We start from the raw sequence: 11,332 nt of genomic DNA on the forward strand, positions 1-11,332 counted from the left end.
TCCTGCTTTGTCAAAGATGAGTTGGCCATATGTTTGTGCGTCTAGTTCTGGGGTTTCTATTCAATTCCATTGGTTTATGTGTCTGTTTTTGTGCCAATACCATGCATGCTGTCTTGATGATTAGAGCTTTGTAGTAGAGGCTAAAGTCTGGGATTGTGATGCCTCCTGCTTTGGTCTTCTTCTTGAAAATTACTTTGGCTATTCGGGGCCCTTTGTGGTTCCATATGAATTTTAGGATTGCTTGTTCTAGTTTTGAGAAGAATGCTGGTGCAATTTTGATTGGGATTGCATTGAATGTGTAGATAGCTTTGGGTAGTATTGACATTTTAACAATATTTATTCTTCCAATCCATGAGCAGGGAATGTCTTTCCATTTCTTTATATCTTCTTCAATTTCCTTCATAAGCTTTCTATAGTTTTCAGCATACAGATCTTGTACATCTTTGGTTAGATTTATTCCTAGGTATTTTATGCTTCTTGGTGCAATTGTGAATGGGATCAGTTTCTTTATTTGTCTTTCTATTGCTTCATTATTAGTGTATAAGAATGCCACTGATTTCTGTACATTGATTTTGTATCCTGCAACTTTGCTAAATTCCTGTATCAGTTCTGGCAGACTTTTGGTGGAATCTATCGGATTTTCCATGTATAGTATCATGTCATCTGCCAAAAGCGAAAGCTTGACTTCATCTTTGCCAATTTTGATGCCTTTGATTTCCTTTTGTTGTCTGATTGCTGATGCTAGAACTTCCAACACTATGTTAAACAATAGCGGTGAGAGTGGGCATCCCTGTCATGTTCCTGATCTCAGGGAAAAAGCTCTCGGTTTTTCCCCATTGAGGATGATGTTAGCTTTGGGCTTTTCATAAATGGCTTTTATGATGTTTAAGTGTGTTCCTTCTATCCCAACTTTCCCAAGGGTTTTTATTAAGAAAGGGTGCGGAATTTTGTCAAAGGCCTTTTCTGCATCGATTGACAGGATCGTATGGTTCTTATCTTTTCTTTTATTAATGTGGTGTATCACATTGATTTGCGAATGTTGAACCAGCCCTGCCTCCCAGGAATGAATCCCACTTGATCATGGTGAATAATTCTTTTTATATGCTGTTGAATTTGATTTGCTGTATTTTATTGAGAATTTTTACATCCATATTCATCAGGGATATTGGCCTGTAGTTCTCTTTTTTTACTGGGTCTCTGGTTTGGGAATCAAAGTAATACTGGATTCATAGAATGAGTCTGGAAGTTTTCCTTTCCTTTCTATTTCTTGGAATAGCTTGAGAAGGATAGGTATTATCTCTGCTTTAAACGTCTGGTAGAACTCCCCTGGGAAGCCATCTGGTCCTGGACTCTTATTTGTGGGGAGATTTTTGATAACCGATTCAATTTATTCACTGGTTATGGGTCTGTTCAAGCTTTCTATTTCCTCCTGATTGAGTTTTGGAGGAATGTGGGTGTTTATGAATTTGTCCATTTCTTCCAGGTTGTCCAATTTGTTGGCATATAATTTTTCATAGTATTCCCTGATAATTGTTTGTATTTCTGAGGGATTGGTTGTAATGATTCCATTTTCATTCATGATTTTATCTATTTGGGTCATCTCCCTTTTCTTTTTGAGAAGCCTGGCTAGAGGTTTGTCAATTTTGTTTATTTTTTCAAAAAACCAACTCTTGGTTTCATTGATCTGCTCTACAGTTTTTTTAGATTCTATATTATTTCTGCTCTGATCTTTATTATTTCTCTTCTTCTGCTGGGTTTAGGCTGCCTTTGCTGTTCTGCTTCTAGTTCCTTTAGGTGTGCTGTTAGATTATGTATTTGGGATTTTTCTTGTTTCTTGAAATAGGCCTGGATTGCAATGTATTTTCCTCTCAGGACTGCCTTCGCTGCATCTCAAAGCGTTTGGATTGTTGTAGTTTCATTTTTGTTTGTTTCCATATATTTTTTTTATCTCTTCTCTAATTGCCTGGTTGACCCACTCATTCTTTAGTAGGGTGTTCTTTAACCTCCATGCTTTTGGAGGTTTTCCAGACTTTTTCCTGTGGTTGATTTCAACCTTCATAGCATTGTGGTCTGAAAGTATGCATGGTATTATTTCAATTCTTGTATACTTATGAAGGGCTGTTTTGTGACCCAGTATATGATCTATCTTGGAGAATGTTCCATGTGCACTTGATAAGAAAGTATATTCTGTTGCTTTGGGATGCAGAGTTCTAAATATCTGTCAAGTCCATCTGATCCAATGTATCATTCAGGGCCCTTGTTTCTTTATTGACCGTGTGTCTAGATGATCTATCCATTTCTGTAAGAGGGGTGTTAAAGTCCCCTGCAATTACCACATTCTTATCAATAAGGTTGCTTATGTTTATGAGTAATTGTTTTATATATTTGGGGGCTTCCGTATTCGGTGCATAGACAGTTTTAACTGTTAGCTCTTCCTGATGGATAGACCCTGTAATTATTATATAATGCCCTTCTCTATCTCTTGTTACAGCCTTTAATTTAAAGTCTAGTTTTTCTGATATAAGTATGGCTACTCCAGCTTTCTTTTGGCTTCCAGTAGCATGATAAATAGTTCTTCATCCCCTCACTCTCAATCTAAAGGTGTCCTCAGGTTTAAAATGAGTCTCTTGTAGACAGCAAATAGATGGGTCTTGTTTTTTTATCCATTCTGATACCCTATGTCTTTTGGTTGGCGCATTTAGTCCATTTACATTCAGTGTTATTATAGAAAGATACAGGTTTAGAGTCATTGTGATGTCTGTATGTTTTATGCTTGTAGAGATGTCTCTGGTAGTTTGTCTCACAGGATTCCCCTTAGGATCTCTTGTAGGGCTGGTTTAGCGGTGACGAATTCCTTCAGTTTTTGTTTGTTTGGGAAGACCTTTATCTCTACTTCTATTCTAAATGACAGACTTGCTGGATAAAGGATTCTCGGCTGCATATTTTTTCTGTTCATCACATTGAAGATCTCCTGCCATTCCTTTCTGGCCTGCCAAGTTTCAAAAGAGAGATCAGTCACGAGTCTTATAGGTCTCCCTTTACATGTTAGGGCATGTTTATCCCTTGCTGCTTTCAGAATTTTCTCTTTATCCTTGTATTTTGCCAGTTTCACTATGATATGTCGTGTAGAAGATTGATTCAAGTTACGTCTGAAGGGAGTTCTCTGTGCCTCTTGGATTTCAATGCCTTTTTCCTTCCCCAGTTCAGAGAAGTTCTCAGCTATTATTTCTTCAAGTACACCTTCAGCACCTTTCCCTCTCTCTTCTTCCTCTGGGATACCAATTATGCGTATATTATTTCTTTTTGTGTATCACTTAGTTCTCTAATTTTCCCCTCATACTCCTGGATTTTTTTATCTCTCTTTTTCTCAGCTTCTTCTTTTTCCATAGTTTTATCTTCTAGTTCACCTATTCTCTCCTCTGCCTCTTCAGTCCGAGCTGTGGTCATTTCCATTTTATTTTGCATCTCGTTTAGAGCATTTTTCAGCTCCTCGTGACTGTTCCTTAGTCCCTTGATCTCTGTAGCAAGAGATTCTCTGCTGTCCTGTATACTGTTTTCAAGCCCAGCGATTAATTTTATGACTATTATTTTAAATTCACTTTCTGTTATATTATTTAAATCCTTTTTGACCAGTTCATTAGCTGTTGTTATTTCCTGGAGATTCTTTTGAGGGGAATTCTTCCGCTTGGTCATTTTGGATAGTCCCTGGAGTGGTGCGGACCTGCAGGGCACTTCCCCTGTGCTGTGGTGTATAACTGGAGTTGGTGGGTGGAGCCGCAGTCAGCCCTGATGTCTGCCCCCAGCCCACCGCTGGGGCCACAGTCAGACTGGTGTGTGCCTTCTCTTCCCCTCTCCTAGGGGCGGGATTCACTGTGGGGTGGCATGGCCCATCTGGGCTACTTGCACACTGCCAGGCTTGTGGTGCTGGGGGTCTGGCGTATTAGCTGGGGTGGGTAGGCAAGGTGCTCGGGGGCAGGAGGGGCAGGCTTAGCTCGCTTCTCCTTAGGTGATCCACTTCAGGAGGGGCCCCTCTTCTGTGGGCCTCTCGTCTGAGCTTGGCTCCGGAGCCTACATTCTGCTAATCCTCTGGTGGTTTTCTGGGTTATTTAGGCAGGTGTAGGTGGAATCTAAGTGATCAGCAGGACGCGCGGCGAGCCTAGCGTCCTCCTATGCCACCATCTTCTCAAAGAGCGAGAAAATTCTCGATGTAAAAACAGGATTTTATTTAACACAAGGAAGAAGAAAGGTCATTGGCAAGTATGGGAAATTACATAAAGTGACATGAGGCAAAGAAAGAGTATTTGCATACACTTAAATCCAAATTTATTAAATGTTCAGGGCAATGTTATAGTTTCAAAGACATCAGAATTCAAAAATTCCATTTAAAAACTAGTATTTAAAATTGCATTTCAAAATATAGAACACTTAATAATAAATTTAACAAGTATGTGTAAGACTTCTATACTGAAAACTATAAAAGAGTGTTAAGAGAAATTAACAAAGTCCCAAATAAATGGAGAGATATACCATTTTCATGAACTGGAAAATTCATTATTGTTAAGGTTTCAGTTCTCTCTAAATTGATCTATATATTCAATTCAGTACCAAATAAACTTACAACAGGGATTTTTGAAGGCTGAGCTAATTTTAAATTTTATTTGGAAGTGGAAGGGACCAAGAATGATAAAAGAATCTTGAAAAAGTAGAATAAAGTTAGATGACCTCCTCAACTTTTAAGTCTTATAAAGCTATGATATCTACATAGAAAACCTGAAAGACTCCACCAAAAAACTGCTAGAACTGATTGATGAATTCATTAAAGTTGCAGCACACAAAATCAATGTACAGAAATCTGTTGCATTTCTACACACCAATAATTAAGCAGCAGAAACAGAAATTTAGAAATCAATCCCATTTACAATTGCACCAAAAACAATAAGTTACCTAGGAATAAACCTAACCAAAGAGGTAAACGACCTATACTCTGAAAACCTGTATTCTATAAAACACTTATGAAAGATCTTCAAGATGACAGAAAGAAATGGAAAGATATTCTATACTCATGGGTTGGAAGAACAAATATTGTTAAAATGTCTATATCACCCTAAGTAATCTACATATTTAATTCAATCCTTAGAAAAATACCACCAGCATTCATCACACAGAAAAAATCCTGAAATTATATGAAACCACACAAGTCCCCCAATAGCCAAAGCAATCTTGAAAAAGGAAAACAAAGCTGAAGACGTCATAATTCTGGACTTCAAGTTATATTACAAAGCTGTAGTGATCAAAACAGTATGGTACTGGCACAAAAATAGAAACATTGATCAATGGAACAGAATAGAGAACCCAGAAATGAGCCCACAACTCTATAGTCAATTAATCTTCAACAAAACAGGAAAGAATATACAGTGGGAAAAAGACAGTCTCTTCAACCAATGGTGTTGGGAAAACTGGACAGAGACAAGCAGAAGAATGTAACTGGATCACTTTTTTTCACCATATAGAAAAATAAATTCAAAATGGATGAAAGTCCCAAATGTGAGACAAGAAACCATCAAAATCCAAAAGGAGAATACAGGCAGTAACCTCTTTCACATCAGCCATAGCGAATTCTTTCTAGATATGTCTGCTGAGGCAAAGTAAACAAAAGCAAACCTAAACTTGTTGGGACTACATCAAAATAAAAAGTTTTTTGCACAGTAAATGAAACAATCAATGAAACTAAAAAGCAATCTACAGGGTGATGGGGAAGGCAACTGACAGAATGAGAGAAGATATTTGCAAATGATATATCTGATAAAGGGTTAGTATCCACATATATATATTTAGAAGTTATAAAACTCAACACCCAAAAAATGAATAATGCAATTAAAAAATGGGCAGATGATATGAATAGATATTTTTCCAAAGAAGACACACAGGTGGACAACAGACATATCAAAAGATGCTCCACATCAGTCATCATCAGGGAAATACAAATCAAAACTACTGAGACATCACCTCTTACATGTCAGAATGGTTAAATTCAACAACACAAGAAACAGCAGGTGTTGCTGAGGATGTGGAGAAAGGGAAACCCTCTTGCACTTTTGGTGGGAATGCAAACTGGTACAGGCACTCTGGATAACAGTATGGAGTTTCCTCAAAAAGCTAAAAAAAAATAATAACTCCCTACAATCCAGCAATTGCAGTACCAGGTATTTACCCAAAGAATACAAAATACTAATTCAAAGGGATACCTGCATCTCAATGTTTATAGCAGCATTATCTAAAATAACCAAATTATAAAGACAGACCAAATGTCCATCAACTGAGGCATGGATAAAGATGTGGTGAGATACACACACACACACACACACACACATTCACACACATTGGAATATCATTCAGCCATAAAAAAGAATGAAATCTTGCCATTTGCAATGACATGGATGGAATTAAAGAGTATTACGCTAAGTGAAATAAGTCAGTCAGAAAAGACAAATACCTTATGATTTCACTCACATGTGGAATCTAAGGAATAACACAAACAAATATGGGGATGGCAAAAAAGAGAGGCAAACCAAGAAACAGACTCTTAACTATAGAGAACAAACAGATGGTTACAGGGGCTAGGGTAGCGGGATGGGTTAAATAGATGAAGGGGAGTAAGGAGTGCATTTGTGATGAGCAACCAGGTGTTGTATGTAAGTGATGAATCACTATGTTCTACATATGATACTAATATTACTCTGTATGTTAACTCACTGGAATTTAAATTAAAACTAAAAGAAAATAAAATGTGTTTTTGGTGACAGAATAGACAGATCAATGGAATGTAATTGAAAGTCCAAAATATGTCCATATGTATAAAAGTAAATGATTTTTGACAAGGATGCCAAAACAACCCATTGGGAAAAAGAAAATTTCTTCAACAAGTTTTTTAGAATAACTATATACCCAGATGAATAAAAAGGAAAAAAGAGTCATGAGTGTTATCCTATACTACACACAAATATTAATTCAAAATAAATCTTAAACTCAAGACAAAAAACTATAATGCTTCTTCTAAGGCAGAGGATATCTCCATAACTTGGGAGACAGTATAGATTCTTAGTATACAAAAAGTACTAACCATTGGGGCGCCTGGGTGGCGCAGTCGGTGAAGCGTCCGACTTCAGCCAGGTCACGATCTTGCGGTCCGTGAGTTCGAGCCCCGCGTCAGGCTCTGGGCTGATGGCTCAGAGCCTGGAGCCTGTTTCCGATTCTGTGTCTCCCTCTCTCTCTGCCCCTCCCCCGTTCATGCTCTGTCTCTCTCTGTCCCAAAAATAAATAAGTAAATGTTGAAAAAAAATTAAAAAAAAAAAGTACTAACCATAAAAGAAAAACATTGATAACTGGATTTTATTAAAATAAAAAATTATCCTCTCATCAAAAAATACCATTAAGAAAATAAAGACAAGCTATAGCCTGGGAGAAAATATTCACAATATATCAATCAGAATATATTTATTATATATATACACATATATACGTATATCTTCTACAACTCATTTACAAAAGAACACATAACCCAGTTCTTTTTAAACAAGCAAAAAATATAAGCAGATGTATCAAAAATTAAAATATACAAATTGCTAATAACCACATGAAAAAAATGCTCAATACTATTAGTCATCAGAGTGATGAAAATTAAAACTATTTTAATTTAAAGAAACAAGATACCATTACACACCCCAGGAATGGCTACAGTGAAAAAGAGTAAAAACTCTGCAGGTTGGAGAGGATGTAGAGACAACTAGAACTCTCATACGTTGCAGATATACATAGTATAAATATTTTGGAAATGGTTTTGAGAGTTTAACCTTTTAAGAAAGTTAAACATACATCTTATGACCCAAAAATCCCACACCAAGGTGTTTATCCAAGAGAAATGAAAATATGTGTCTACAATAAGCCTTGTAAACAAGTTTTCATAGGAACTTTATTCACAATTACCCCAAACTGGAATTACAAGAAGAATGGATAAGCTATGGCAAATCATATGATAGACCATTACTCAGCAAGAAAAGAAAAAATAAAAAGCCCTACTAGTGCATGCTATCAATATGGATAAATCTCAAAAATATTACAATGAGTGAAAGAAATCAGACACACACAAAATTTATACGGTATACAATTCTATTTATGTGAAGTTCTAGAAATGACAAAACTAGAGTAAAAAGAAAGCAAATCAATGATTTCTCTGGAGGAAAGAGATTCAGTGGAAAGGGGGCAAACAAAAAAATAACTGGGGTGATGGTAATGTCTGTGCCTGAAAACAGGTATTAGCTATATGAGTACAGGTATTTGTACATGAGTACAGGTATTTGTAAAAACAGTTCAAACTGTATACTTAAAGATCTATATTTTGCTGTTTATAAATTACATCTTAACTTTTAAAATGTTTATTTTGAGAGAGAGAGAGAGAGAGAGAGAGGCAGTGCAAGTAGGGGAGGGGCAGAGAGAGAGGAAAGAGAGAATCATAGGCAGGCTTCCCACTGTCAGTGTAGAGGCCAATGCGGGGCTGAAACTCATGAAACCATGAGATCATGACCTGAGCAGAGATCAAGAGTTGGACACTTCACCAAATTAGCCACCCAGGCGCTCCTATCTCAACTTTTTAAATTCAAAATTTCTACATCATTCAGGACAAATTAGGCTATATTGTGGCAATATATAACACCTAACTCTTAATGGCTTAACACAACCAATGTTTATTTCTTGTTCAGAGTGCACTGCAGGCCTGGGCAGCTCTCTTTCAATATTGTGTCTCTGCATCTTATCATGAAGCCTCCTATAGCATCTTTGACAGGAGAGAGAATACTGAATCATACAGAGCATTTAAACTACCTCAGCCCAGATAGGACATTAGTTACTTCCCCTCATATCCTATTGGCCAGGATCTAAATGGCACTGACTAAATGCAAAGGATGGGAGAGTGTAGGCTCCCAAGTGTTCATGGAAGAAAGGATTACCAAATATTGGTGAACACTAGAAATGTCTGTCTTAGCCCTGTCCCCAAGGGTCTTCCATTTTGGCAACTTTCCATATACTGATTACTACAATTTTATCCCTGTGCCCAGATCTGGTCTCAGTAAATGGGATACCCTTCTTTTCACAAAGGAAGATTCAATAAGTGATTCATTTATTTCCCTTCTTCTAACATAGCTGAGCTAATACTTCCTGGTAGACAGAAGTAAAGAACTCTGTAAATGTACCTGGGAAAATGCAACAACAACAACAAAATGAATTTGTGAAATTAACTGAAGGAATCAGAGCAGATACTCATCCAGGACACACCTGGTCCATAGCACTGCAGTGGTAACTCTATGGGACACAGAATGACACATGACTGACAATCTAATCTGGTCCAAAATAAATTATGAATTGGGAATAATGGTCATGCTGTGCTTATGCTGCTGTGGAAAAATCAGGTATTATAAACGAAAAAGGGGATGTTTTTCTGGTCCAAAGTGACAGTTTGCTGCTTGTCAAAAATCATCTTCATATTCCTAAGACTCTCTGATTTTGTGGATGCCCAGGAAAAAGCCTCACTGTAGCACACACACAGAGAAAAAGAGAAAGACAATGGCTATTTTGTAATTCTCTTTTCTGTTTGAAATTTGCACAAAAGGTCTTGAACATTATAACAATTAGAAGAGGAAAAAATATTTGACAGATCAAGTAGTTGAGGTGTCAGAAACTCTATTTTTTAAATGTCTGGGAGACACTGCAGATTAATTTTGGCTGAAACCTTAAAAAAAAATAGAAGCAGGCACATTTTTTCTAAACCAACATGGGGAATTTTCTGATCAGGTAAGCACCTTTAAAGTTCAGTTTTGCCAAGAACAGTCAGAAATTGGATTGTATAACTGTTCCCACAAATTGCTCAAAGGTTACCTCTCGTCCAGTAGACAGGGACTGAGGTTGGATAATAGCTGAAGCCCTGCTCAGAGAGGGAATACATAGAATGCTAATATATGAAGAATTTCCATCCACTTGGGAAGAGAGATGTAGCCTGATTGCAGGATGGGTTAAGAATGTGTAGCATATAAACATATCATCAGTGTTGTTGATCTAGTGCCTGCATCCACTTATTCTGGAAAATTGCAGGAGAATGATTGCAGGGTGCCAAAGAAAGGCCATCAGCTGTGAATCTGGTGATTGACATGCCTTGTTTAAATGTGTTCACTCAAAAACAAGTTGGAATGGCCAGGCCTACCTTTCCATCGTTGGGTGCCATAATTGGCACTCCGCATTTAGACCTTTGGCTGATAGGTCAGGACTATTTCTGTTCTAAGTGAAAGATAACCCAACTCAAACTGTCTTAAGGGAAAAAAGAGAATTTCTCTAATTCACATACCTGAAAAGTATAGGCTTAGAGTGCACAAGTGTATCCAAGCCCTCAAATGATTTGCACTCATTCTCTTCAAATTTTGTCTCTGCTCTCTTCTATACTGTTCTAATTTCAGTTTCCTCTAATGTGAATATAATGCCAATAGTCCCCCATCTACATCTTTATGTTTTCAAGTTTGATAAATACCCAGAAGTTTATTTTCCAGTAGCTTCTTCACGTATTCACTCTTGGGCCATTATCTGCATCTTGATATAATGAAATAATTACTTTAGCCAAGAGATGTAATTATGTTGATTGACTGGGTTTGATTTACATGACAGGCCCTAAACCAATCACTTATGACTACTAAGATTTGGTAGTAGTCTGATTGGCTCAACCAGAGTCTCATGTTCTTCTTCTGAACGGGATATAACCCTACCTGAACCACATGGCCTATGAGAGTGGGGAGAGAAATAGTTCCCTATTCTAGGTACTTATTAGAGGAAGCAAAAATGGATTCTGAGTGAATGGGCTAACCAAGAAGTTAAAGAAGAAATTTAAAAGTTCATGGAAGCCAATGAAAATGATAACACCACAACCCAAAACCTCTGGGATGCAGGAAAGGTGGTCATAAGAGGACCTTAGCAATCCAGGCCGTCCTAAAGCAGGAATAAAGATCTCAGATACACAACCTAACATTACACCTTATAGATCTGGAAAAAGAACAGCAAATAAAACTAAAACCAGCAGAAGACAGGAAATAATAAAGATTAAAGCAGAGATTAATGCTATCGAAACCCAAAAAAAGTAGAACAGATCAATGAAACCAGATGCTGGTTCTTTGAAAGAATTAATAAAATTGATAAACCACTAGCCAGTTTGATCAAAAAGAAAAAGGAAAGGACCCAAATAAACAAAATCAAGAATGAAAGAGGAGAGATAACAAACAACACAGCAGAAATAAAAACA

The sequence above is a fragment of the Prionailurus viverrinus genome, chromosome E2 (assembly GCF_022837055.1).
Source record: "Prionailurus viverrinus isolate Anna chromosome E2, UM_Priviv_1.0, whole genome shotgun sequence".
Taxonomy (NCBI): domain Eukaryota; kingdom Metazoa; phylum Chordata; class Mammalia; order Carnivora; family Felidae; genus Prionailurus; species Prionailurus viverrinus.